Genomic DNA, 26,062 nt, shown 5'->3' with positions numbered 1-26,062 from the left:
GAGCCAAGGGGCAATTCCAGGTTTCTGAGCACCCCTAAGTCCCCAAGGACCACCATAATTTCCACCACAGAAAGCAAAGGATAAACAGCGATCAGTCTGCAATAATTGCCAAGATCGGAAATGACCCCCCTTGCTCACACGCATACCTTGGTCCTGTGACTGCGTTGTCAAGGCAGCCCTGGGCTTTCCCTTTAACTCTCTCAGTATTCTTCCTTCTTTCCTTCCCAACCAAAAGACTGCCAGATAAAAAACAGAGTATAGAAACACTTTGTGTTCACTTAAAAAAAAAAATCTAACAATTGAGACCCAGGTAACTAATCCTAATCCTCTTTCAAGGGTCGCTCTGCCTCATGCATTTATCTAATGCCAACAGCTCACGCTGGGAGCTTTGAGGCTGAGGGGAAATGGCTAAGATGCAATGAAGAGGGGGAGGAGAGAATGATGGCTGAGACCTAATAATATTAATTATTCTCTCTTGGAAAGTCCCTCTTAGAGAGACAGCCATGTGGAAGGAGAAGGAGGCAGCACCTCCTGATATACACGTGTGGAGTGTGGCTCTTCTGGATCCCCACATCCTGCCTTTCACCTCTCCTCACTGGGCTTCAGTCTCCTCATCCGCCACACCAGGACGAGTAGCTACAGTTTCCCTAAGGTTGCGATAAAGCTAGTGGGGCCGTCCCGGGAAGTGTTTAGCACAGGTCCGTGCACAGGGCGTGTCAGTACTCCTATCAGCAGCTGCACAGCAATCTGGTTGGAATCCAGATCTTTTATTAGGTGTTGAGTTGAAAGGCAGGAGAGGGAACTGGGCGGAACATTCATAAATACTGGCTGTGTTAGGCGGCTATCTCTTGTATAATATCACCCGGCACCATCTCCATGGCTGCCGATTTGAAATATCTTGTCTAACTTTGACTTTCGTGGTGCCAGGCATTGAACCCGGAGCCTCACACGTGCTAGGCAAGTGCTCTGCTTTGGAACTACATCCCAGCATGATTTCAGATTCCAGCAGGAAGAGAAACCTCAGGGCAAAAGTAGGCGGCCGCTTATCTTCCGAACAGGACCTTCTAAGAGCTGGGGCTTCTCCATGGTGAAGGACCTTTTTAATTCCCTCTCCTGATTGGAGTCTGGCCTGACTCCTCTTGTAGCCCCACCATGCACCAGGTTCTAGTCAGCCCTTGTCTGCCTGCTGGCCTCCTTCCCTCCCCTGGCTGTGACCCAGAACCAGCCAAAGTGTGCAGATTTCAGAGACTAGGAATAGGCTGTACTTGTCATCCTTCTTCCAGGAGAGGCATTTTATGTCCCAGTTGCATCAGAAAGGCAATAATATTACCATATTTCACAGTCTGTCTGCCTAGAGGTTCTTTGGATGTATATGCCTGGGCCAGCATGGCCCCGTGGCTGTCAAGCCGCAGCAGCCTCCTCCTGGGCCTCAGTGGAAAGAGTCTATGATCATAAATCCAAAGACAATAGAAATCACACAACAGCTAGAGCTGCCACATCCTGAGACAGGCAAAAAGAAGCCAGGATACACTACCAAATAGAAGACCAGTGTTGCCTGACTTTTCTTGGAGCGACAGAGATTTGTAGACGGATTTTTCTTTGGGTCACCAGCTCACAAAAAAAAAAAAAAAAAAAAAAAAAAAAAAAAAAAAAAAAAAAAAAAACAATGGCACAGAGACTTATTATTAATTATGAAAGCTCAGCCTATAGCTTAGAATTGTCCCATTGGCTCTTATAACTTAAATTAACCCATTTCTATTCATCTACCTGAGGCTGTGTGACTCATGGCCTTTGCCTCTTTCCCTGCATGTCTTGTTCTCTCTGCATCCAGCGCATGACCCCCTTTCTTCTTCCCAGATCGCTCTCTCTCCAGACGTCCACCTATACCTCCTGCTAGCCCTTGACAGTTTAGCTTTTCATTAAACCACCACAATGACATATCTTCACACAGTGTTAAGGAATATTCCACAACAGGGATGCATGCCTATTCACTCCAGATAGGACACTGTTGATTGATCAAAGGCAAACCTTCACTCAAGTAGGGCTCCAAGAGCTAATAAATTTGTTGGGATTACTTATAAGAGCATGGTTGACTCAAAAGAGGCTACCTCACTGGAAAGCATACCCCAGCATGGGGGAGGACATTCATAAAAGGTACATCCCGAGATGCCTGCACATCCAGTTCCACCAACGAGTCTCCACTTCCCGAGCAGTGGTTCACAATGGAGGGATGGTTTCTATGTCTCCTGAGTTTCCTGAGTCTCCTGAGTTTTACAAGCCTTTTTCCTCTCTCCAGGAGGGACGGTTCCAATTCAGAGGAAGCTGCTACACAACAACCTGACTGACCTGGCTCCAAAGCACCTGTTCCTCCAGGTGTACACAGGTGCCCAGGGAAGGCCATCGTTATCTAGTCTTTACAGGCTTGGATCATGCTCAATAGAAGTCTGGTGTTTCCCCGGGACTTGCAGGGACTGGCGTGAAGGTTGCTGTTACCGTCATGCACCAGACACTGGTTTGCCTCACATCCGTTCCTGGACCTGCCCAGACTACTTTTCCTTTGAGGTAATAACTCTTCCCTCACACTTTTTTTTTTTTTTTTATTTTCGAGACAGGGTTTCTCCATAGCTTTTTGGTTCCTGTCCTGGAACTAGCTCTTGTAGACCAGGCTGGCCTCGAACTCACAGAGATCCGCCTGCCTCTGCCTCCCGAGTGCTGGGATTACAGGCGTGCGCCACCACCGCCCGGCTCCCTCACAATTTTTGAGGCAGAGAATAATCTTAGGTGTTTGTTCTCTGCTGCAGAAGCCTACAGAAAGGGACTGTTTTCTCTCCTTGCTGTGGGAGGTATGAGTCTATGGGCGAGTATAAGGTATGGGTGAGGTATGAGACCTAACTAACCCTTGGCTGGGAGTTCACATGTGGGTGTGACATCAGAGGGTCAGCGGCTCCAGCTGGCACTCCGAACAGAGTCTCTGACATGAGATAAGGATGACGAGACTCCTGCTTTTTTAGCTCAGTGGAGAAGCCAAGTTTCCCACCTCCAAGTCTGCGACCTTTATCACCTTCCAATAACTTCTCTCATCTGTTCTAGCTGGAGTCTCCTTCTGAAAATGATGGAATCCTAAATACGATGAGCCTAGATATGGTGAACTCCTTAAACTGCCTCCCCCAGTGTCCCCAAAGTTACCTGGGGAGGGGGGAGTACCTTGTGTAGTACTGACATTTTAACTATATGAACTCTTCCTGTCTGTGATCAAGGAATGCCTTTCTATTGATTTTCCCATTTGCCCTTAACTCTCTCTTGATCTTGTTGGTGTTTCCTACCTATATAACTTCTTGGTGTAATGAGACCCAGATGTTTTCTCTACTTATCTACAAATTAACGTGAAAGCCAATGGAAGGAGCTGCCTCTTCCCATTTCCACAGTATCTCCTCAGTTTCTCTTTGAGTAAACAAAAGCCAGGGTGCACTTTTGATGGGTTTCATGGCTTTGTTACATTTGATGCATGTCCGCTCAGCTACCAGCTTCCCAGAAGAGACGTTCACCATTGTTGTTATGTATGATCGCAGTAACACCTGCTCCTCTCTCGAGTCCGCTGGATCTCAGACCAGGAAATAAAGTCATAACCAGCAAAAGTGTGCACTGTTCATCGACTTAACAGAGACCCAGATGTCCCCTGTGAGAGGGCCACAAGCATCCCACAGGCCCTCTTAAAAACTGGAATGTTGACCACATTTCCATGACAAGAGATGCTGGGATCCTATGACCCTGATGATAAGAAGAAAAAAAATCCCAAAGCAAAGTCTGACTTTTCATGAATGGTTCTGTGATGCTTCTGAAAACAAATGGTGGATTTTAGAAGTATCGGGTATGTACATCTTATAGAGGAAATCTATGAATTTTATTAGGTACTCGAAAAAAGTAGGTTCTGTTCCAGAAGTTCCTTCCAAATGCAGGACTCATGAGACGGCTCATCTTATATTATTGCTGGCAAATTACATGTCCACGTGGGGAATTATGATATAAACATCTGCCAGAGGTAATGTAGCCAAGGCTCTTGCCCTGGCTTCAAGATGTCCCTGCTCCTAAAAGTGAGTATTTACATTTTGTTTTTTATCTTCAGTTTTTCGAGGACATGAGCAATGGCTGCATCCATTTCATAATCGGGGACAATCACCCCAATATCTATACCCCAAGAGGACACCTGGGGTAGTAACTGCAGTCAGGAGGGCAAGTGGGTGAGGAAGGCCCACAAAGGACAGGGAGCAAGGCTTAGAGACCAGAAAAGAGGGTGGAGATCCCGAACAGATGAGAAATCCAGAATCTGTGAAAGTTACCAGAGAATAAATTCCAGGGACAAGCCATCTGACAGATGTGCCCTGACCTGCCCAGCTTGGTGGCATGGAGGACACCTGTCTTAGTCACTGTACCGATGCCATGAAAGAGACACCATGACCAAGGCAACTTATAGAAGAAAGCAATTAATTGGGGGCTTGCTTACAGCTTCAAAGGGATAGTCCATTATTATCATGGCATGGAACATGGGGCATACAATCAGACATGGTGCTGGAGAGGTAGCTGAAAGATATATGCTGATCTGCAGGCATGAAGGAGAGAGAGAGAGAGAGAGAGAGAGAGAGAGAGAGAGAGAGAGAGAGAGAGTGTATCTGGGCTGGCATGGGCTTTTAAAACCTCAGAGCCTACCCCCACCCCCATGGCACAGTTCCTCCAACAAGGCTACACTAACTGGGGATCAGACATTCAAACATGGGGGTCGTTCTCACTTAAACCACCACAGCGTCAGGGTCCAGAACAGGGCTTGGAAACTGCAATGCCTGATCATCACTCTGGGTGGACCTTGGCTCTCTCCTGTTCCTTCACAGCGGAGCACCCCAATATTTTCGGACAGTAGATTCCTGGCTGGAAGCAACCATGCTACTGTGTCAGCTCTATGAACATTGTGTTTGCCCTGGCAGCCCCTTGTGTACACAGTGTTCATTGGTCTTTGCCCTTCTGTGTGGGGCTGAGGACACACTGATATCTGAGGGGTCTCCATTCCCACTGCACCACAGTCCAAAGCCTCTGTGTTCCTGCTCTGTTTGGGATAGACCAAAGATGATGGCTCCCTGCCACTCAACCCTTTTCTCCAGCTTGTGTCTGCAGTGTTAACAGAGGAGGCTTCTGTGAAGACCCAAGAATGGGCACCAAACCGTCAGTGAGTTCTGGCCAAGACTTCCCTTTTTTTTTCTTTGCATGGTTGTGGGTGGAACTGGGTGAATGAGATAGCCTCAAGCTACAGCCACTCAGCACCTGCTGAGTAGGGCGTTGGTGGGTCAGCAGGGGCCGCAGAAGGACACAGATGTTGGCCAAGGGCTCAAGAGCACAGGTGCACCTTCCTCATCCCCAGACCTACCCTGAGGTATGCCTCCCCTTAAGAAATAATCACTGTGGTGTCGAACGATCTGACTAGAAAGAACGACAACTCACACCTCACTGTGTACCCTACCAGATCATAAGGCCACCTCGTCATGGCGTTTTCCTGTGGACAGAGGAACAGCCATCCTGCTGGGCTTCCTGATCAGACACAATGACATCTGTCGCCCTGGCGGTGACGCGCAGCCCACCCCAGGTGTGAGAACACCCTGCCTTACTCGTAGATTGTGGTTTGCCCATGAGTCAGAGGGATTGGGACAGTGCTCTGAGCAGAGGGACAGGCAAGTCACAAGACCCATGCCAAAGAGATAAATTTTGAATCATTGACAAGAAGTTTATTTTGAATAAGTTGAGTCATGGTGACATCAAAGATCAGAGCCAGCTGCAGACACTCACAGCAAACCCCAGACCTGGGGACACGTTATCTGGCAAGAAATGTGGAAGTTTAAGTAAACAGTTATTTTGAGCAAAAATACATTTTCATGTGCTTATTTATTTTTAAGACAAGGCTTGCCATGTAGCCCAGACTGGTCTGGAACATAGACTCAATTATGTAACCCAGGCTACCTTCAAACTCAAGATCTTCGTGCCTCAGCCTTCCAAGTGCTGAAATGTTTGGTTATTATAATCAAGGTTGATTTCTGATAAAATTTTCTATAAAGCTTCAAAAAAAGCACAAAGAGAAATGAATTTCCTACTCATGCTAACCTGTTTGCCATAAATTCTGTATGACAGGGAGGGGTCCCAGAGAACAGGGAAGGCCTGAATTTGGGGGAGCGGTACTCACAATACCCTCAGAATGGAGGGACAGCATCTATTATTTGACGTGTTCACAGCAGCGATGAAGTTCCCGGCTTTATGCAAAGAGTCAATGTCTTTTTAAAAGCTCCAAGGAGTCAAGCCAGGAATCTGTTTCCTGAATCATCTTTGATTGGGGGGAATGGGCTACTGATTATTTCCACTGCAAGGTGTAGGGTCCTCCTGAGTATCCAGGGGTCTAGATTGTTGGTGGAGGCGGAAGAGAAAGATCACAGGCTTGGTAGAGGCTCTGGGGACAGCAGGCCTCATCATCCCGGGGCCTCCAGTGGCAGAGGGGCCTGATGGGCTGCTCTGGAGAGCCGGGCTTGGGTGGAACAGGATTTCCTTCAGACTGCGCAGCACTTGAACCTCTCCATAGACAGCGCTCTCTCTCTCTCTCTTCTCTCTCTCTCTCTCTCTCTCTCTCTCTCTCTCTCTCTCTCTCTCTCTCCTTATGCATATCTAGTGCCCCCATCCCACACCCATCCAGGAAACTGGACCCAATTCAAGGATGCCAGTACCCTCATAGTCCATTTCTCTTAGTAGCCAGGCTGTGTTATACCAATAGCTGGGGAAGCTGGCAAACAGACCAGCCATAGGTCTCCCATCCGGGTAGGAGCCTCATGAACCTGGGGGGTTCAAGGGTCTGACCCTGGGTAACTGACCCATCAGCCACTTGTTAAACCCTTTGATCTGATGTCTCTTTCTTCCACTTCCCACAGACTTGTACAGTTTTATTACACGTGTGTTGGTTCTATTGCAGAGACAAGTGAGGCACCCAAATCTGAATCACCCACTGTTTCTCCTCCTAGTCTGTCCAGGTCTGTCACCCTAGTCTTGGAAACCATCTATCCTGACCATTTAAATCCCTTCCTCCAGCCACAGCACGAGGTCATCATTGCTCCCCTGAAAGCAGGCTCGGGCCATTTCCCTAAAGAAGGAAGTTGCACAGAGTAAAGCGACATTGTCAGTCCTTTGTCCCCGTCCCTGGCCTCCCCTGGTAGCCTCCCCCACTCCCTCCCTCATTCTGAGCAACACCTTCTGACTCATAACCCAGGTCCTTCCTCTCTAGAGGCCCCTTGCACCAGCACAGCTGCCTGGCCTCCTCCCAATGCCCCGCTAGAATTTCCTGAACCTTCCAGACTAGGTGGCCCCCTTCTGACCCCCAGATACTCCTCTGGGGCTGCTCTGTCACATGGTGTTTTTTTTCCCCTGGGAATTTATTGCCAGGAAAAAGATTTCCCTAAAGAAATGGTGTTGTTTCTCATATTAGACAACGAGAGACAAATACTGTTCTTTCTTCCCCTTTCATTGCTGGCATGCTTCAGGGAACCCAAGCGCTGATGGCAGAGTCCTCTAGACCAATGGTTCTCAATCTGTGGGTTGTGACCCCTTGGGCCAAACGACTCTTTAAGAGGGGTCACATGTCAGGTCTCCTGCCTATCAGATATTTACATTATGAATCGTAACAGCAGCAAAATTACAGTTATGAAGTAGTAATGAAAACAGTTTTATGGCTGGGAGTCACAGCGTTAGGAAGATTGAGAACCAGTGCCCTGGACTCTTTTCTGTCTTCTCCTGCTCCCATCTCAGCATATTCTTGGTGGCATTCCACATATGCTTGCTGAGAGTCCAGTGCACACAATGCCTGGGAAGGCTGCCCAGTTCCCCTAGGCTCTCAGATCTTGACCTGCTGGTCTTTCTCTCGTCTCTCCTAGCGTTCAAACCTATTGAGGAGTCCCCTCCAAACCAGGGGTTTGTGGGAGGCTGCATTTCCAGCTTTCCACCTTTCATACTGTTGGTGACTGTGGCCCCCTGAATTTCCAGTGAGCCCCTGCCTGCCGGGGTAAAAAACTTGTTTTCCTATGCTTGCAGCTGCTCTGAGCAAAGAACGTGTTTTGCAGCTGCTCCGAGCACGAGACACTCAGGAGTTCCTGATGGCAGGGGAGTGGTTTCTGGTGGGCTTGCAGCTGAGAGTTAGGGCGTGCCCATTAGTCAAGGAAACCCTATATAAGCTGTCCTGGAACACAATAAAGAGGGCATTCTTGGCATTACCCCCCCTCACTCTGTGTGTGTGTGTGTGTGTGTGTGTGTGTGTGTGTGTGTGTGTGTGTGTGTGTGTTTATATCTCCAGGCCCTTGCCTGACTCACGAACTGCACTGTAGCACATAGAGCAGGCATTGCACTACGCCATGCCACCCACAGCAATTTGTTGGCCTCCAGCACCCTAGGAAACGGGATCTTTTCGTTCTGACAGAACAGGTCTCACTGATCAAGTTTCCGTCTTCCACCTCCCATCTCCAGGGCCGCCCAAAGAGAGAATCGAGGAAGACAGGATTTTATTTTCCTGAGTGGAGGTAATGAAGGAGGACAGCAACATCAGGTCCTATGCCCGAGTAATGTTCAGCCCAGTAGGCAGAAGTGGCTTCTCCAGGAAAAGCAACCCTCGCCTCGCCAGGCCCTGAAGCCGAGGGAAGAGGGGTGGCTTTGTCGCTTTCTCCTCCTCTTATAATTTTCTCTACAAACACACCTGAGGTCAGGAAGGAAATACTTCTTTGGAGGTGGCATCTCAGCCTTTTGGAATGTCTTTACAGATCAAAGGGCACTTTCTGCCTTAGAAAGAGAAAAGCTGTTTCCTGTAAGCGCTAACAACTGATCTTTCTCCCTCGGCCCCCTCTGTCTGTGTGAGAGAGAAAGTCAGTCAGTCTGTCTGTCTCTCTCTCTCTCTCTCTCTCTCTCTCTCTCTCTCTCTCTCTCACACACACACACACACACACACACACACACACACTCAGGTATACAACTGCATGGGCTATTTGCATGAGTGCAGAGGAGGACACCAGGCACCATACTCTGCTACTCTGTCTTTGTGTTAGGGTCCCGCTCCACACTTGGAGCTAAGCCGGTAGCCAGCAAGCCATGGATGTCCTCCGGTCTGCACAGCCTCCACATAGCACTGGGCTTACAGGCACATGTGCAGCCATGCATGGCTTGTCACCTACGTGCTGGGGTTTGGACTCAGGTCCTCATGGTTGAAGAGTAACAACTCTTACCTACAAGCCCATCTCTGAAGCCATATCTTAAATATTTGCTTAGTCTGGACAGAAAAAAAAAATCATCCCACCTTTTCTTATTCATAGGTTAATTCCAAGAAATGCAGAGAGGTGGAGGTCATTTTGGAGTGAATTTAAGGACAGTAGCGGAGACACTAACGCAGACGAAAAGGATATCACATAAACCACAATGTTTCTAACCTGACCCCGTGGCACCACCACCTAAAGTAAATACAAAAGGGGGCAGATAGCGAACGTGGGAGGCCTCCAAACACCTCTCCCTTCTTGCTGGCTTGTTTGAGAAGAGCGGGAGTTGAATGAAAATTCTTTCTTTCCAGTCTTGGCACCAAATCTGCTCATGGGATGAACACAGCCTTTGTCAACATCCTTGAGCCCCAGCCTCACCCTGCCAACAGCTCAGCTGCGAGCCATGTGGAGGGAGAAGCTCAGTGTCTGGCCACCACATAGCCGGCACCAGAAACAACTCCCTGAGCGAGCATGGCTGTCAGAGATCTCTTTGCCCCCATACAAAAAAACAGGAAGAGATGTTCCATCCCAAGTGAGTCTTGCTTACCTGTCCCCCAGCTCAACTCGAAGCACAGGGGATGGGATAAGAATTGGTTCGTGGTCCCTCCTCAGCGTCTTTGTTCTTTTAGGGATATTTCCACCCCAAACCAAGAGCAGAATTTGAGATGAGACTCCCTTTTACTCCATCTCTGGGAGCATCTCTGCCCTTCTACCTTGGCCCCTTTGGTGTGCCCTGTGCTTTTTCTAGCTCTTTGAGAGAGGAGAGTCCTCTCTTGCTCCAGCCTTTTGCTCAGCCAGCACTCACTTTACCTCTGCTCTGGATGGCCTAGCCCTTCGTGTCTGGAAATTCCATGTCAACTTCATGCTGGACTGAAGGAGATAAAGACACAGGAACAAAAGGATAAGGCAGAAAACTGAGCTACACCTCAAAGATCTGATACCACCATAGCAAAATAGCATTTGTTGCTAAATCTTGTCCCTATGGTGTGTATTTGCTATTATGCTTTTTTTTTTTTGTATACTTGAAAGTTGCCTTTCTTATAAAAGTGATTTTCTTAGGTTAAGGAGGAGACAACTTAGTTGGCAAAGTTGGACTTTTCTTTCCATTTCTTTGTCCCCTCTGTCTTCTGTGTCCTGTGTACCTGGCTACTTTTTAATTAAGGTGTGACCTTGAGGGAACATTGACACGTGTCCTGACTGGATTTATTATCCTTCTCCTCCCTCTTGGGCATCGCCCACCTTTTCAGCAATTCTCAGGCATCTGAGAGCCCAAGCATCCATCTTCATGCCATCAGCCAATGCCATTTAACGGCAGTAAGAAAAAAAAATATCTAGGCACTAGAAACTGTGGACAGACATTTTACACATATCAAAAGCATGCAGAGTTTGTTAAAATAGAACCCTGGGTCCCACTCCCAGACTGTGTGATTTGGCAAATCTGGAAAGGTCCCATTTCCAAGAATTCTCCCAACAAGAGGGACACCTTGTCTGGTCCTCAAAACCTAGCCAGCTACCCAGGTCTAGTGAAGTTTTGGATCCTGGCCCACAGGTCAACTCCATACAAAGAACTAAAAACAAGTAAGAAACGCTGAGAACAGGAGAAACAGTCTTCCCCAGGGACAAGCATGCCATTAGTTATCCGATACCAAGTGGGCAGCCCTGAGAACACACAGACAAGTAACACTATATAGACTGAGCGGTTGTATTTATGTATTTAGATGTGTGTATGTGTGTGTGTGTGTGTGTGTGTGTATGTACAAATAGATGTATCACAACAATTAGTAAAAAAAGAAACCATGAATTTGAAAGATCAAGGAAGCTGGGTTTGTAAGAAGAATGATGTAATTTTATTATAATTTCAAAAAACAAAAGAGATAATAAGTTACCAGGTGAAGCTGTCATTCTGGGTTGAGGTACCATGCCTTGAGGAACCCCACTTGTCTAGGTAGCATCTGTTAAGAAGGCCTATTGCTCTAGATATTTCCCTTAAGAAATCCTACTGTCAGCTGGGCGGTGGTGGCGCATGCCTTTAATCCCAGCACTCAGGAGGCAGAGGCAGGCAGATCTCTGTGAGTTCGAGGCCAGCCTGGTCTACAAGAGCTAGTTCCAGGACAGGAACCAAAAAGCTACGGAGAAACCCTGTCTTGAAATATCAAAAAAAAAAAAAAGAAAGAAAGAAAGAAAGAAAGAAAGAAAAAAGAAACCCTACTGTCCCAGGTCCCATCCCCTGAGAAGTCCCACTGGTCCAGGTACCACCTCCTAAGAAGAACCACTCGGAATTGCTGAAACAGCACACCTCTGCCTTATTCTGTGCTGCATGTGGCAAGAGGTTAACGGCACACTCCCTGTGAACCTGAACTATGTCTCTCTGGGGTTCTTCGGCCTAACAGTTTGTCTCCGCAGGGACATCTGGCATCGATCTTTGTTTCAGTCCCTCCCAGCCTAGAACGGAGTTAATCACATTTATTTCCATTTGGTATGGCTAAGCCAATGCTTGGCCAGAAGAGAACATTCAAAATTAAATAAACATGAGTGGATGAAGAATGAAGAGAGGAATGAGCAGAAAGGCAAGGGGCTGAAGACACAAGGAATGGGAAAAATGGAGAAGTCAAGAGGAAATATGGGAAAGGAAAAACAAAAAGTTCACGATCTCCGGGAATGCAAAGTGATCCCACTGCTAGCCCATGGCCCACTTCTTGGCCAACAGAGACCACACCAGGACACTAGTATTTCTGCAGGCAAATCGTTGTCTTCAACCAGAAAACAAACAAAATTAGTGGCAGAGAAAGTTACTGCCTGGTAAGGATTCTCCCCTTTAAAAGGTCTTAGTTCAGCAGACAAGGGCTTTGTCCCGAGTCCTATCTAGGCTTTGGCTGATCCACAGCTCCCAAATGAGCCCTCCGTTCCAGTCTGGCCCTGCTTGGCCTATCTAAGCAGCCTAAGTGAAAGAATAAAGAAGCAGATGATTCTCCATTCTTAGAACTTGTGGTTGAAGCACCTTTGTCCTTGAACTAGTTGAAAGCAATGAGCAGACAGGGCAGGGATGGAAGGGGGAGGTGACGATGAAGGCAGACAACATGCTGTCTTTCCAAAGGTTGGTGTGAAGGATGGAGGAAGCAGCCAGCTGTTGTGGACTATTATTTTAAGATGTTACATTTGTTTATGCTGTGGAATATATGTTTAATGATGCCAAGATGTGTTGCATTCTTTTATATTGCATTTGTTTAACTCTGTGAAGCTGTGTTACTTTGCCTGCCTAAAACACCTGATTGGCCTAATAAAGAGCTGAATGACTAATAGTGAGGCGGGAGAAAGGACAAGCGGGGCAGGCAGGCAGAGAGAATAAATAGAAAGAGAAATCTGGGAAGAAGTCAAGGAGCGAGAAAAGAAGGAGCCAGCCACCAAGTCAGACACAGACTAAGAAGTAAAGAAAGGTAAATAGACTAGAGGAAGATAAAAGCCCAGAGGCAAAAGGTAGACAGGATAATTTAAGAAAAGCTAGCTAAAAAAAAGTCAAACGAAGGCCAGGCATTCATTAAAAAGAATAAGCCTGTGTGTGTATTTATTTGGGAGCTGGGTGTCAGGCCCCCAAAGAGTAAAGAATAAAAACAGCCAACTACAGCCAGCTATTCTGAAAAGCCCAGCGTTGCCACCATTGCTTCCCGAGTTCCATGAGATGGTCTGACTGTCAAGGAAGCAGGGGGTGCCAGAAGGAAAGTCAACAGCGGCTGTGTCTTCTGAAGGAAGCTGGCAGGGCACTTGCCGGGCTGTCTGCATGAGCCATTTGTGAACCCACTTACTTTTCTGTCAATCTTTTTCCTTATCTGCTCAGAGTAAATGAATGTTTGCCTTTGAAGGTTTTTAAACCCTGCATAAAATACTCTTTGTACTGGGCACAGGACTGAAATCCCAGCTCCTGGCAGGAGAATCACCGGACCAAGTCCTGTCTGCACTGTAGAGAGAGTTCAAGGCCAGCTTGAGCAACTTAGACCTCTCCACATTTAAAGAATAAATATAGGGCTGGCCATGCAGCTCAGTGGTCGGACACTTGTTGAGCAAGACAAGGCCCCCAAGCTTAGTCCCCATCTCCATATACAAACAAAACACAGCCCCTCTTTGTGAGGCAAGACAACTGTTTTTAACTTTGCAGACCTGGCTGGGTTCTTTTCCTGAAGTCACTGTACATACAGAAAAACAAGGGAAGGAGAAGCAGACCCCTTGCTGAGATGACAAACCTGCGGCCACAGCAGCAGGAGGGAGGATGAAGCAAAGCCCCGAAAGCCGCTCTGTGAACGCCAGATGACTACTGTCTTCACTTCTGACTATATTATTAGGTAGCTTTGTCTGTTATTGAACTTGGCAGCAATGGGACAATTCAAGACACCTTCTTGGTTATCTTGAAGATGGTGTTTATGAGAATCATGCATCAGCCTCATTTGTTGAATTTCAATGCTAAGTACACCTTCACAAACACACCCATATCACTGTTAATGGATATCCGGTTATGTCCAGTCTTTGGTTAGGATAGTTACACGATCGTATGTTTTATGTGTGTTTTTGAGTGCCCATGTGCCTTCCTGTTGGGTATGTCCCCTGGAGTAGAATTCTGGTTCCTAGTAAGTATGTGGTCAGCTGTTGCAGATTTTGTCAAGCGGTTTTCCACAGCGGTTGTACCAATATCTGTTCCCTCCTGCCCAGGGCAGCTGCAGTTACACTGTCATTTCTAGTGTGTGTTAGGCTTGCTTTTCTGTACATTTTGGGGGCAACTCTGGTGCCTTAGTAGTAGTAGTAGCAACCTGTCATTCTGTTTTGCATTTTGCTGCCCTTGCTTTTAGCTAATTGCAAACCTGTTGTGAAGAACTCCTTCAAGTCTTGTGTGTGTGTGTGTGTGTGTGTGTGTGTGTGTGTGCAGGTCTGCCTTGAGTGTTGTTTTTCATGTGATGACTGCCTTGTTTTTCTAGAAAACCTCTCTCTCTCTCAGCGGCCTGGAACTTCTCTCTCTGCTTCTCAAACTCTGGGATGGCATGCAGCCACCACCAGGCTTTTTCTCAGTTTCTCTACAAATTTAACTCAGTAGCTCACGCTTGGACAACATGCACTTTACACATTGAGCTAACTTCCTGGCCTTTTGCTCTGATGAACGACTCATGATGCAGACATTTTGCATGCATGCTGCATAAAAACCTTTAGTTAGAAGTATAACAGGGAACCCTGCCCCCCTGTATATGTGTGGCTTGCCTTTTCACCCACTTAGCAGCAATCTCTGATGATGAACACTCAGATTTAATCATGTCTTGACCATCTCCTTCTCTTTAGGATTTTCATATTACATTTGAGAAAATTTTGTTCCAAGGTCATGCAATGATTGTCTTATGCTATCTTTCATGAGCTTAGTTTGCCTTTAGAGATTGTCCTTTAGTCAGCTGTGGGTGTGCTGTGAAGTGCCATCAAGACTAAGTATGGTAATGCATGCCTGCAATCCAGGCACTCAGAAGGTAGATTACAAGTTTGAACCAGAGATTCATATTCTCTCTCTCTCTCTCTCTCTCTCTCTCTCAAAAAATAAAATAAAATAAAATAAAAAATATGGTTTCAGTTCAGAATTCTACAAGATTTTCAAAGAAGAATGAATACCAATACTTCTCAAATTGTTCCACACAATAGAAACAGAAGAAACATTGCCAAACTCTTTTTATGAGGCTACAATTACCCTGAAACCCAAACCACATAAAGACATTACTAAGAAGGAGAATTATAGACCAGTCTCACTCATGAACATTGATGCAAAAATACTAAAAAAAAAAATACTGGCAAATCGAATCCAAGAATACACCAGAATCATCATACCCATGATCAAGTCAGCTTCATCTCATAAATGCATGGATGGTTCAACATATGAAAATCTGTCAACATAATCCACCATATAAACAAACTAAAAAATGAAACCACATGATCATCTCATTAGATGCTGGAAAAGCTTTTGACAAAATACAACATCCCTTCATGATAAAGGTCTCGGAGAGAGCAGGGATACATGGAACATACCTAAACATAATAAAGGCAATATACAGCAAGCCAACAGCCAACATCAAACTAAATGGAGAGAAACTCCCAGCGATTCCACTGAAATCAGGAACAAGACAAGGTTGTCCACTCTCCCCTTATCTATTCAATATAGTTCTTGAGGTCCTAGCTAGAGCAATGAGACACCAAAAGGAGATCAAGGGGATACAAATTGGAAAAGAAGAAGTCAAACACTCAGTATTTGTTGATGATATGATAGTTTACATAAGTGACCCCAAAAATTCTACCAAGGAACTTCTACAACTCATAAACACTTCAGTAATGTAGCAGGATACAAGATTAACTAAAAAAAAAAAAAAAAAAAGAATCAGTAGCCCCCTGTACATGATAAATGGACTGAGAAAGAAATCAGAGAAACATCACCCTTCACAATAACCATAAATAGCACAAAATATCTCAGAGTAACTCAGAGTAACCAAACAAGTAGAAGACTTGTATGATAAAAACTTTAATCTTTGAAGAAAGAAATTGGAGAAGACACCAGAGAGTGGAAAGATCTCCCATGCTCTTGGGTAGGTAGAATTAACATAATAAAAATGGCAATATTACCAAAAGCAATCTACAGATTCAATGCAATTCCCATCAAAATCCCAGCAAAATTCTTTACAGAACTTGAAAGAACAGTACTCAACTTCATATGGAAAAGCAAGAAACCCAGGATAGCCAAAACAATCCTGTACAATAATAACTTCTGGAGGCATCACAATCCCTGACTTCAAACTCTTCTACAGAGCTACAGTACTGCAAACAGCCTGGTATTGGCATAAGAACAGAAAAGGAGGACCAATGGAACTGAATAGAAGACCCGGATATTAATCCACACACCTTCGAATACTTGAATTTTGACAAAGAAGAAAAAAAATCAAAAGGAAAAAAGAAAGCATATTTAACAAATGGTGCTGCCATAACTGGATATCAACATGTACAAGAATGAAAATAGATCTATATCTATCACCATGCACAAAACTCAAGTCCAAATGGACCAAAGAACTCACCATAAAGCCAGCCACACTGAACCTTATAGAAGAGAAAGTGGGAAGTACACTTGAACACATTGGCATAGGGAACCACTTCCTAAGTATAATCCCAGTAGCACAGACACTGAGAGAAACAATTAATAAATGGGTCTTCCTGAAACTGAAAAGCTTCTGTAAAGCAAAGGACATGGTCAACAAGACAAAACGACAGTCTACAGAATGGGAAAAAAAAAAATCACCAACCCCACATCAGACAGAGGTTTGAGCTCCAAAATATACAAAGAACTCAAGAAATTGGTCATCAAAAGAACAAATAATCCAATAAAAAAATGAAGTATAGACCTAAACAGAGAACTCTCAACAGAGGAATCTAAAATGGCTGAAAGACACTTAAGGAAATTCTCAACATCCTTAGTCATTAGAGAAATGCGAATCAAAACAACTCTGAGATTCCATCTTAGACCTGTAAGAATGGCCAAGATCAAAAACACTGATGACAACTTATGCTGGAGAGGTTGTGGGGAAAAGGGACAATTCTGCATTGCTGGTGAATGCAAGCTGGTACAACCCCTTTGGATGTCAGTGTGGTGATTTCTCAGAAAATTAGGAAACAACCTTCCTCAAGACCCAGTAATACCACTTTGGGGTATATTTCCAAAGGATGCTCAATCGTGCCACAAGGGCATGTGTTCATGGAAGCATTGTTTGTCATAGCCAGAACCTGGTAACAACCTAGATGCCCGTCAACCAAAGAATGGATAAGGAAAATGTGGTACATTTACACAATGGAGTACTACATAGCAGAAAAAAAAACCGACATCTTGAATTTTGCAGGAAAATGGGTAGAGCTAGAAAACATCATTTTGAGTGAGTTAACCCAGACCCAGAAAGACAATTATCACATGTACTCACTCATAAGTGGTTTTTAAACATGAAGCAAAGAAAACCAGCCCACAAATCACAATCCCAGAGAACCTAGGCAATAATGAGGACCCTAAGAGAGACTTACTTACATAGATCTAATCTACATGAGAAGTAGAAAAAGACAAGATCTCCTGAGTAAATTGGGAGCATGGCAACCTTGGGAGAGAGTTGAATGGGAGGGAAGAGGCAGGGAGGGGCGCAGAGAAAAATGTAGAGCTCAATAAAAATCAACAAAATTTAAAAAAATAAAATAAAAAATAAAAAACACTTTAGGATTCACTTTTAGAAATACAAATATCCAATTAACACCATAGTTTATGAAGACTATCATCTATCCTATATTTTATGATACCTTAAGCTTTCAGATAAAAATCCAATTTATTCTACAAATAAGCTAAAATCCTGCTGTAAAGTACAGGCCTACTGTAGATCAGTTTGAAGGAAATTGAACATAGGCTCAACAATATAATAAGTCTCTTAACCCATGAATATTTATTTGGCTGTTTTAATTTCTCTCAATAATAATTCTGTAGTCTGTAGTTTTCAGTTAAATTAGGTTGATTTCTCTGCACCTTTGATGCTATTAAGGATATTCGATGTTTTAAGTGTTGCATTTATTTGTCCGACGTGTAAATCTGTTTGTCCTCTCCTTGAGCTGATTATCGACACCCTGCGGAGGAGTTAATGCAGCAATTTGAGAATCAAAGTCATCACGCACCGTCTCCTCTGCCTTCTCTCTGCTGTTCAGATTGGATGATCTGTATTTCCTTTCACCAGTTTCTGATTCTATCTCTTGTCTTATCCATTCTACTAGTAAGCAGAGTCCTAGGAAGGGGGTTTTGAACCTCTGTCACTCTGTCTTTCGGTCATGTAATTTGCATTTGATTCTTTTTTTAAAAATCATTCTTTTATGTCACTCTTTTTTATTATTTTTTTAATTAATTTATTTATTTATTAAAGATTTCTGCCTCTTCCCCGCCACCGCCTCCCATTTCCCTCCCCCTCCCCCGATCAAGTCCCCCTCCTTCATCAGCTCAAAGAGCAATCAGGGTTCCCTGCCCTGTGGGAAGTCCAAGGACCACCCACCTCCATCCAGGTCTAGTAAGGTGAGCATCCAAACTGCCTAGGCTCCCACAAAGCCAGTACATGCAGTAGGATCAAAAACCCATTGCCATTGTTCTTGAGTTCTCAGTAGTCCTCATTGTCTGCTATGTTCAGCGAGTCCGGTTTTATCCCAGGCTTTTTCAGACCCAGGCCAGCTGGCCTTAGTGGGTTCCTGATAGAACATCCCCATTGTCTCAGTGTGTGGGTGCACCCCTCGCGGTTCTGAGTTCCTTGCTCGTGCTCTCTCTCCTTCTGCTCCTGATTTGGACCTTGAGCTTTCAGTCCGGTGCTTCAATATGGGTCTCTGTCTCTGTCTCCTTTCATCACCTGATGAAGGTTAATATTCAGGAGGATGCATATATGTTTGTCTTTGGATTCACCTTCTTATTTAGCTTCTCTAGGATCGCGAATTATAGGCTCAATGTCCTTTATTTATGGCTAGAAACCAAATATGAGTGAGTACATCCCATGTTCCTCTTTTTGGGTCTGGCTTACCTCACTCAGGATAGTGTTTTCTATTTCCATCCATTTGTATGCAAAATTCAAGAAGTCCTTGTTTTTTACTGCTGAGTATATATTCCATACTTTCTTCATCCATTCTTCCATTGAAGGGCATCTAGGTTGTTTCCAGGTTCTGGCTATTACAAACAACGCTGCTACGAACATAGTTGAGCATATACTTTTGTTGTATGATAGGGCCTCTCTTGGGTATATTCGCAAGAGTGGTATTGCTGGGTCCAGGGGTAGGTTGATCCCGAATTTCCTGAGAAACTGCCAAACTGCTTTCCAGAGTGGTTGCACAAGTTTGCATTCCCACCAGCAATGGATGAGTGTACCCCTTTCTCCACAACCTCTCCAGCAAAGGCTATCATTGGCGTTTTTGATTTTAGCCATTCTGACAGGTGTAAGATGGTATCTTAAAGTTGTCTTGATTTGCATTTCCCTGATCGCTAAGGAGGTTGAGCATGACCTTAAGTGTCTTTTGGCCATTTGAATTTCTTCTGTTGAGAATTCTCTGTTCAGCTCAGTGTCCCATTTTATCATTGGGTTAAGCTTTCGTTATTTGCAGATGATATGATAGTATACATCAGCGACCCCAAAAACTCTATCAAAGAACTCCTACAGGTGATAAACACCTTTAGTAATGTAGCAGGATACATGATCGACTCCAAAAAATCAGTTGCCTTCCTATACACTAAGGATAAAGAAGCAGAGAGGGAAATCAGAGAAGCATCACCTTTCACGATAGCCACAAATAGCATAAAATATCTTGGGGTAACTCTGACCAAGGAAGTGAAAGATCTATTTGACAAGAACTTTAAGTCTTTGAAGAAAGAAATTGAAGAGGACACCAGAAAATGGAAGGATCTCCCTTGCTCTTGGATTGGGAGGATCAACATAGTAAAAATGGCAATTCTACCAAAAGCAATCTATAGATTCAATGCAATCCCCATCAAAATCCCATCAAAATTCTTCACAGATCTGGAGAAGACAATAATCAACTTTATATGAATAAACAAAAAACCCAGGATAGCCAAAACACTCTTATACAATAACGGATCGTCTGGAGGCATTACCATCCCTGACTTCAAACTCTATTACAGAGCTACAGTATTGAAAACAGCTTGGTGTTGGCATAAAAACAGAGAAGTCGACCAATGGAATCGAATAGAAGACCCTGACTTTAACCCACAAACCTATGAACACCTGATTTTCGATAAAGGAGCTAAAAGTATACAATGGAAAAAAGAGTACATCTTCAACAAATGGTGCTGGCAAAACTGGATGTCAACCTGTAGAAGAATGAAAATAGATCCATATCTATCACCGTGCACAAAACTCAAGTCCAAATGGATTAAAGACCTCAATATCAGCCCGAACACACTGAACCTGATAGAAGAGAAAGTGGGAAGTACTCTACAACACATGGGCACAGGAGACCAGTTCCTACATGTGACCCCAGCAGCACAGACACTAAGGGCCTCATTGAATAAATGGGACCTCTTGAGACTGAGAAGCTTCTGTAAAGCAAAGGACACTGTCACTAAGACAAAAAGGCAACCCACTGACTGGGAGAAGATCTTCACCAACCCCGCAACTGACAAAGGTCTGATCTCCAAAATATATAAAGAACTCAAGAAACTAGACCGTAAAAGGCTAATCAACCCAATTATAAAATGAGGCACTGAGCTGAACAGAGAATTCTCAACAGAAGTTCAAATGGCCAAAAGACACTTAAGGTCATGCTCAACTTCCTTAGCAATCAGGGAAATGCAAGTCAAGTAGCTCTTAAAACATTTATGTTTAAGGATGGGTGTGCATGTGTGTGCACACATGTATGCACACACTAGCCATGTGTGTAGATACCCAAGGAGGCTAGAAAGGAGTGCCAGGGAGCTGGAGTTGCAGGCAGTTGTGAGCCTCCTGACGTGGGTGCTGGGAGTCAACTTCTGGGCTTCCACATGAGTAGAAAGTGCCAGTACCTGCTGAGTCATTCTCCAGCCCTACAAAGTCTTTCTTATTTAAATTCCCATTTATTTTATTGTACTTATTACTCAGCGAAAGAGTGTGTGTTAACAGGTGTATGGATACCATGGCTGCCCTTCTCTCCAAAGAGCCCTTCTCTCCTTAGTCGGTGAGATCCAGGGATCAAACTCAAGTCATCAGGCCCTCATGATGAGCCTTTTAACACACTGGGCTGGCCCATCACAAAAACATTTGAAGTGAAGGAATTTAGCAAAATGTCAATCTCAGATCCAATGTATTGACTTAAAGAAAGCTGTACTGAACAGCAAATAAAACAGCAGTCTGCTTAGGACCTGAGCTGTCTCTTCCCATGGACAACTCCAATCCAGGACAGCACGTCCCTTCTGCTGTACTGCGCTGCAGGTGTGTCAAAGTTTTATGAGCCTGCGGGGAAGAGCTAAGGAGAAAACAACAGAACTGCCTGAGTTTCTATGGGTTCCTGCCACCGTGCTGAACAGCTGGGAAACTATTGATGAAAAGAACACAGATGGGGATGAGGGGAAACCTGGTACACAAACTTTATGAACACACACACACACATACCAGTTCAGGAAAGAAAGACAGAAACCTACATCCAAAACAGGAAATATAGGAAATACCAACTGAGAAACTCCTCACGCGTCACCTGCAAGCTGCCTGCCTGCCCCCACCTATTTTAAGGCAGTGACGCACAGCCTCGCTTTCCTTTTCTGCACCTGAAAGAATGACTTCCATCCCGACCAAGGCCCTGTCAGCAATAACGGGGCTATTGTTAGACCTGGACACATGGCGTTTTTCTTCATTCTCTCCAACTGCCCCTTCCAGGAAACAGCTGTTCCTGTTCCTATGCGCATCCCAACTGCGGCCCTGCCAAAGGGAACCTGCTTTCCTAGGGAGCTTGCTGGTGTGGAGGCCAAGACGACTCCCTCCATCCACCTACTAAGGCTGCACCTAATCATATGAGGCTGTACCCATCTGCGGAAGGGATGCCTAAACCAAGGGAGTCTTCCCTCACTAGTTCACTGTCTCTGGAGGGCATGAGAACACAGTGTGACCATGGGAGCCCTTGGCTGGGACTCTGTTGTTCTGTAAGCTGTGTGTTTAGACACATTACTTCTCTGGCCTTTAGAGCCAATCTACCTACGGTAGTGCCCTCTTTATCCATAAGAGATACATTCTACGGTCTCCAGTGGATGCTGAAAACCATGGGTAGTACTGATTATGTCACATGCTTTTTTCCCCCAATACACAACAAGTATGATAAAGTTTAACTTATAAATTAGGCACAGTAGGACCATAACAACAATCAATAACAAAAGAAAACATTTATACCAATACAGTGTAAATAAACTGCCATCTTCACTATTATTGTTCATTGGGGGCTATTATTACATAATCTATATGCCTCTTGAATACAAGTGTTGCAATATTATGAGAGTCAATGTAGAAGCTACCAAATTACTCATGGGCATGCAGCATATACAGTGTGGATACATGAACAAAAGATAATTCACACCCCAGGAGGAAGAGGTAGGGCAGAGAAGTCAGAATGCTGCTTACAATTGTGCAGAATTTAAGTTTTATTTCTGGAATTTTACAGCTAAGATTTTTGGGCCACAACTGACCATAGTGACTGAAACTATGGAAAAGAAAGCCATAGCTAAGGAGGACTGCAGAAAACCAGTGCAACTTGTGCTTGTGTGGGTTAAATAAAAACAAAGCCTCCTTGGTGCCAGCAGTGGAGAATATTCAATAAGTCACGGCCATTACTGTTTTCATTATTTTTTGTTGTTATTATTATCAGAGTCATCAAAGTATTGTATGTGTATTGTTCAATTTGATCTTTTAAGAGATTCGTACATGCTTAACTCTGTAGTAATAAGGGCGGCGGGGCTGCGTCCCCAGCACCCTGGCTGCCCACATGGCTAGCTTATGCCCCGAAATAACAACACACAAACTGTATTCATTTAATCACTGCTTGGCCCATTTCTATCTAGCCTCTTCTAGGCTAATTCTCACATATTAATTTAGCCCATTTCTAATCATCTGTGTTGCACCCCTAGGTGCGCTTACCGGGAAGATTCTAGCCTATGTCCATCCTGGGTTGGAGCTTCATAGCGTGCGTCTGCCCAGGAGTGGGGCATGGCATCTCTCTGAGGCGTCTGCTCCCGAGAGGAGAGCTGTGGAGTCTGAGCTCACTTCCTCTTCCTCCCAGCATTCTGTTCTGTTTACTCCTCCCACCTATCTTCTAACCAATAAAATGGGCCAAGGCAGTTCCTTTATTAGCCAATGACCTTCCTCCATCATAACTCGGGCTTCATTTCGCATTTTCAGGCACATATTCATTGTATGTTTTGTGTGCACATGTCTATGTGGGTGTTCATGCTTATGTGTGGAGGCCAAGAGCAGATGACAGGTGGTTGACACTGTTCTACACTTTTTCTTCTTCCTCCTTTGTCTCCTTCTCCTTCCTTCTCTTTCTCCTCCTCCTCCTTTTTCTCTGTCTTCTTCATCCTCCTTCTCCTCCTTCTCCTTCTTCTAGAGTCTCTCACCAAACCTGGGCTCACTGATTGTCTAGGCTGGCTGGTTGGCAAGTTCCAGATCTGCCTGATTCTATTCTCTAGTAACACACACACATATACCACATCTTTCACACATAAACACATACTACTACACACACCATGCATCTCTCTCTCTCTCTCTCTCTCTCTCACACACACACACACACCACATCTTACACACATATACATACATGACTGTACACACACCATGCATCTCTCTCTCACAATACACATACCACACATCTCACACACACACTCTCTACCATACATCTCTCTCTCTCTCTCTCGCACACACCCCTCTCTCTCACATGCGCACACCCTACACTATACATCTCACACAGCCTGGCTTTTTATATGGGCACTAGAAGTCGGATCCTCACACTTGGATGCTTGGTTGATGTCAGGAGTTTTCTTCACTCGTCCTGCGCTTTGTTTCCTGGGATAGCATCTCTTGCTGAACTAAATTCTTTAGATCAGCTAGTCTGTGTAGCCAGCTTGCCCTTTCTCTTCCTCCTGTGCTCTGGGGTTACAAGATGGCCACCATGTGCTGGGAAATCCAAATTCTGGCCCTTGTTCTTTCCTTGCTGAGCCATCTCCCCAGCCCTGTCAATACTGTTTTGTGATCTATAGTGTATGCCACTTTGCTGAGTATTTTGTGGGCCCTTGGAGATTCTGTGTTCTGCTGCTGTTGGACAGAATATGCTAGGATAGGATTACAGACCTGTCAGTTGGTGATGTCAGTCCTATGTTCTTGCTGATTTTGTCTCTGGTTCCTGCAAGCACTGAGTGTGAGGGCCATGGAGATCACATTCTCACGATAGCTATGGAATTTTTTTTTTCTTTCAGTTTACTTTTTGCTTCATACCTGTGAGCCTTTCATGTTTGGGTCACAAGATAGTTATCACTTATTGATGGATTATTTATTATTTAATAACATCCCTCTCTGCCCAGAGTAACTTTCTTTGTTTGATGTTTTGATTTAGTATAGCCAATCACGCTTCCTTTCTATTAACAATTTTTTAAACTATTTATTTTTATTTCAGGAACATTGATATTTAGCCAACATGTGAGTCCAGATCCCCGGAACTGGAGTTACAGACAGCTGTGAGCTGCCACGTGGGTGCTGGGATCAAACTCGGATCCTCTGGAATAGTAGCCAGTGTTCTTAACTGCTGAGCCATCTCTCCATCCAGTCCCTTTTATAAACAAGTTTATGGTGGCTCCTTTACTTCACCCTCTAGCCGCAGTGGCTACAGCGCAATTGCCAGATAATGGAGCAGCCTTAACTGTGAGCAGAGTGGCAGCACCCCTCAGGACACCTGTGATGCCCCCCCCCACCCCGCAGTTTCGCTATGACGGACTGTTGTGTACAGACATATCCACGACCAATGTGTATCCCTCCATCCTATGCTGACCTTGGCAAAGCTGCCAAAGATATTTTCAACAAAAGATTTGGCTTTGGGTTGGTAAAGGTGAATGTGAAAACAAAGTCGTACAGTGGTGTAGAATTTTTAACATCTGGTTCATCTAACCAGACAGTGGTAAAGTTAGTGGGACCTTGGAGACCAGATACAAATGGTGTGAGCATGGTCTGACTTTCACAGAGAAATGGAACACCGATAGCACTCTGGGGACAGGGATGGCAACTGAAGACCAGACCTGTCAAGGTTTGAAAGTGACATTTGATACTACCTTTTCACCAAACACAGGGAAGAAAAGTGGGAAAATCAAGTCTGCTTACAAGAGGGAGCGTCTAAACCTTGGCTGTGATGTTGACTTTGGTTTTGCTGGACCTTTGATTTTCCATGGCTCAGCTGTCTTTGGTTATGAGGGCTGGCTTGCTGGGTACCAGATGACCAGATGACCAGATGACAATGCCAAATGAAAGCCTGATAAGGAGTAACTTTGCAGTAGGCTACAGCACTGAGGACTTCCAGCTACATACTAAGGTCAATAATGGGACAGAATTTGGAGGATCAATTTATCAGAAAGTATGTGAGGATTCGGACACTTCAGTAAAGCTTGCTTGGACATCAGGTACCAACTGCACTCGTTTGGGCACTGGCGTTGGATCCTACTGCTTCCATTTCTGCAGAAGTCAACAACTCTGGTTCAGTCGGAGTGGGTTAGACTCAGACTCTGAGGCCTGGTGTGAAGCTTACACCATCCACTCTGGTAGATGGGAAGAGCTTTAATGCTAGAGACCACAAACTTGGGCTTGCCTTGGAACTGGGGGCTTAATCCAGTTGAAAGAAACCTCTGGGAAGGGATACCAGAGGATTTGGCCTTAATATAGTTCCATGTGACCAGCAGGCTCCTCCCCTTCCCCCCAGAAGGTGATCAAATCAAAGGGTGATTAAACAAGAGCGGTATTTTAAATATTTAGACAGTTTCCTGTTGGCTGGTTTCTAGCTGGATGGTTATCTGGTTATCAGTGCTGCCGTCGTGCCGTCACCATACCGTATTTAAAGGTATTTAACTGTTAAGTGTGCTACCCACCAGTGATGGAATAGACGTTCATGAGAACCGTGATAGTGTACATATTTGTTTTATGTTCTTTTAACATTGACTATTGTACTGAATGAGATGGATCAGT

General features: G+C 44.8%; 1 pseudogene; it reads left to right on the top strand.

The window, feature by feature from the left end:
- Window positions 1-24,854: 24,854 nt before the first annotated feature.
- On the top strand, window positions 24,855-25,707 carry LOC121460454 (annotated as a pseudogene).
- The last annotated feature ends 355 nt before the right edge of the window (window positions 25,708-26,062 follow it).

This window comes from Microtus oregoni, unplaced genomic scaffold (assembly GCF_018167655.1).
Source record: "Microtus oregoni isolate MIOR12 unplaced genomic scaffold, Mior012 000020F_ref0000438, whole genome shotgun sequence".
NCBI lineage: Eukaryota > Metazoa > Chordata > Mammalia > Rodentia > Cricetidae > Microtus > Microtus oregoni.
Note: the sequence above shows the minus strand (reverse complement) of the source record. Positions and strands in the feature narration are given on the sequence as shown.